Below are 4,125 nucleotides of genomic sequence, written 5' to 3'. Positions count from 1 at the left end.
CGGAGAATGTCACTTTGTCCCTTTTCAAATCTTTTCCGTCCGAACTCTGAATCAGGCGATTCTTGAGTCCAATTTCATTCATTTTTTATTGTATCTTCAATGGTATGCATGGTAGCATCCATTTTAGTTAGAAATGACCATTTTACCCTTGGTTCATTTCTTATCGGGTTTGACATTCTTGCTTCATTACTTGGCTTATTTGAGTTCCATGGCTTCATGGGGAGTCATTTTGGTGCCTTAGGGATGACGTAAATCTTTAGAGGTCATTTTGTATATTTTGCTTCCGCATTTTGGATCCGTTATCGGGTCATCTTTTGGTCATCACTGACTTAACGGGTTTACAAAACTTGGGCCGTCAGAGGTATTAACTTGTTCATGGTGCTCACTATGCACATGTCCATGGGGATAATTGGAAGTAGAATGTAACACACTTGAACAAGTCATGCAAGATTCATTAGAATGATGATGATGATTATAAGGGGAAGAAGACACTTGATGAGCGAAATTTTGGTTGATCAAACCTTTGAGTTAAAAACTTCACCTCAGCAACTATGTCATAAGAATTGTCCACTTGGTATAAGTTTGAATTCTTCCTTCTACCTACATTTCTACCATTTTTAGAAGACAAAGATCGGTGCATTGAGTTTTCACTCACGTTCTCATATAAACACCACACATCATCTTCATGTTTGTCCAAATATGAACCTCCCATTGAGGCATCAACCATGCCCTTATGGTTATCTGACAAACTTTCATAAAAATATTGAACTATTTGCCATTTAGGAATGTCGTGATGAAGACATTTCCTAAGCAAATCATTCAACCGTTCCCATGCCTCATGTAACATTTCCCCATTCCCTTGTGAAAATTCATGAATTGAAGTTTTCATGGCATTGGTTTTGGACACGGGATAATACTTTCTCAAGAACTCGTGTTGCATTTCCGCCCAAGAAGTTATAGAAAGAGGTCTCAAATTGTTAAACCAATATTTTGCCTTATCTTTTAAGGTGAATAGGAAGAGTTTCAACCTCAAAACTTCTTCCGGCATGTCCGTATATTTTATGGTGGAATACACTTCAAGAAATTCATCCAAATGCTTATATGGTTCTTCATTAGGTAACCCAAAATAATTGAGAAGCATTTGAATGGTTTGTAACTTGATTTCATAATGATGTGCTCTAAATTGAGGAAGACAAATGCTTATTGGTGCATTGTATTCATTAGGCACATAGTGATCTCTTAAAGCAATGGGAGGATTCACAATCGGTGGCTCTACATGAACTCCATTGTTAGCTTGGACATTAAAAGGTGGAGGTGGCACAAAGAATGGCCTTAGCATTCCAATTGGAACTTGGCCTTGTGGTTGTGGAGCAAATGGTCTAGGCGTGCCTAATGGAACTTGCATATTATCATATTATTGCACATTAGGGTGAAGAATGTCTTGTTGGTCTTTATGACCAAGGTCTTCAATATGGTCATCCATCGATACAATGGACTCACTTAAATTGCCCCTTCCCCTTGGATTACGCACAATTGACTCAAGATTAAGATTCAATGGAACAAGAGGAGGATTTAAAGACCTACGACCATGCATGCACAATGCAAATCAACACAATCAACAACACAACAACTAGCAAATACTTCTCCACAACACAAATCAATCAACAACAAACCTCCACATACAATGACCCCATACTCCCATGCTTTTTTAACAAATACAAGAAAAGTAAGTTACCTCCACGTGGGCCGACAATTTAACTAAGCAACAGGAGTTAGAAATGGTCCTTAAGTAACTTCAAGAAATTTTTAAGCTTTTTGTTTTGCATTTGTTTTGCAAATTTTTTTATTTTTGCTTTTAATGCTTTGCTTTGCTTTGCCTTTAAAGTTCCTTTGCTTGCTTCTCTTGGCTCCAAGTACCAAGCCAATCAAGAGTAAACATAATAAGAAAACAAAATAAAATAAAGTAAAGCAAGGATCAAAGGAGTACTAATTCCTAATTAACTCCAAATACGACGTTGCTAATCCCCGGCAACGGCGCTAAAACTTGGTGCGCATTTGTCGCATGCATGCCAAAATTGCTTATGATTATGGCCAAGTTTGAATTTATAAAAGCCACTATCACTATTACTACTAATGTAGCAAGAGTGAGTAGCGATCGTCCCGAGAGATTTGCAAGGTACTCCGGAATCAATGTTGGATTAATAGGTCGAATGATCAAATAAAGGTTTCTTTGGTTGAATTAAACTAATGATTCAATTAAAAAGCGTGCAAACTAAGATCAATCTAGAGATTAAGGTAAAGAGAATGAGAGAAAGGTCTTGGGCCTTAGAGTTCATCAATAAGCTTCACTTTACTAAGCATTAGCAATTGTCAATTTAAGGGGAGTTTCATGTTCTAAATCAAATGTGTGTGTGCCGTTAATTGAAAAATAAGCATGGATGGCAAATAAGCATAAATTGTCTAATTAATCTAGTGAATAGCACAACCTATCAAACAAAACCATTAACCATTCAATAAAACCACAATTAATGCACACCTAAGAATCTAGAGAAATGTACGACTTGTACTCATAAGCATGGATCATCAAACAACAAGAATGGATTGTCAACCTATTTAGGAATTGAAAGCAACTACACTAATGACATGAAAATTAAACTAATTAAGCTAAGGAGGTAGCACAATCCATCAAAAAATAAGCATGATCCATCAAACAAACCACAAAAGTAATCAATTCAGCACCATGCCTTGACCATCACTAGATTAATAATTCCAACACACATAGACATGCATCAAACTCATAAAACCTAGTGATAAGCACATGACCATTCATTCTAGACATAGACATATAAATAGAATTAAAAGATCAATTGGAAGCATTAATTCATACATATCATTTAAAAACACAAGATCTATATTTATTCATGGTCAAAACATCATTTACAACTAAAATTACCAAAAATTACAAAATACTAAGTTTAGGAAGTAAGCCTAGGTGCTATCTCTAGCCCCAAAAGAAAGGTCTAGCCACTCATGGTAGTGGTCATAGAACCCTCAAGGGTTTTCTTTAATGTAGGCACCATCTTCTTCTTCTTTGCTTTGCTCCAAAACCCTAGCTTTAGAGAGAGAAACTATCTAAAAGTTATTTCTATATTTTGTAAAATATGAAATTGAACAACCCTATACAAATTGGTTCATTTAATTTAAATGTAAGCCTCTTTGAGTAAGCAACAAGTCATAAATAAGGCCTTTGATTGGTGCAAACTCGCAGCTGCAAAAGTTGGTAGAATTCGGGCGTGCTTAGGAATTAAAACAGCTCACTGCCAGCAGTAGGTTCGATCGATCGAACAGGGTTTCGATCGATCGAGCACTTCCTTCGATCGATCGAAGCTAACGTGGCAAGATATTTTGGACAGCTGGCAACCTTATCCATTGAGCTGGCACCGCCTTCTTTTTTATCGATTGTAACTTTCTTCGATCGATCCAGGCTTCCTTTGATTAATTGAAGCTTCAACAGTGCAGATTTTCTGACTTTTTCTTTATCTTCTCCTTAGCTCCAAAATTGAGCTAAGAGGCTCTCTTTAGCCTGTTTGAATCTTATTGACCTGAAATAGACAAAAACACAGATTAGAACTAAAACGGGAAAGTAAGATAGATGAATGGACTAAAATACCTTAGTTTAGGTGCTAAAATACATCAAATTTGAGCACTTATCATATATCAAACATCATAATCCAATTTTTATGTCATAACACAACCCACACCAAAAATGTTAACATAACCCGACCCTAGGCGTCACAAAGGGAATTGACTAGCTATCCTTGACCTAGGGTGCCTCTCTAACGTCATTTGGGACCTACGTAGTTCAACTACACACGTCCAAACCGTCTCATGCCCCCTTCTAGATTAGTTAACCCCGAACTACATGGCAACTCCATGGCGCCCGTTATACAAAACCATTTTCAAAGCTTTCAAAAATTAACTTTATATAACCATTGGAAACCATTTATAACATTATTTCCAACCCATTACCCAACCAATGTCCATGATATGTATGATATACATCAACATTAACATTTCTCAAGGAAATCAACACAATACATTATCATCATAGCATGCTTTAAATCA

General features: G+C 36.5%; 1 pseudogene; it reads left to right on the top strand.

Annotated features, from left to right (window-relative positions):
• Positions 1-785: 785 nt before the first annotated feature.
• On the top strand, positions 786-884 carry LOC132272049 (small nucleolar RNA R71; annotated as a pseudogene).
• The last annotated feature ends 3,241 nt before the right edge of the window (positions 885-4,125 follow it).

This window comes from Cornus florida, unplaced genomic scaffold, assembly GCF_030987335.1.
Source record: "Cornus florida cultivar Cherokee Brave unplaced genomic scaffold, ASM3098733v1 CherokeeBrave_3.0.0_Hap2_Chr08, whole genome shotgun sequence".
In the NCBI taxonomy this organism is placed as follows: Eukaryota; Viridiplantae; Streptophyta; class Magnoliopsida; order Cornales; family Cornaceae; genus Cornus; species Cornus florida.
This window is presented reverse-complemented; position numbering and strand designations above follow the sequence as displayed.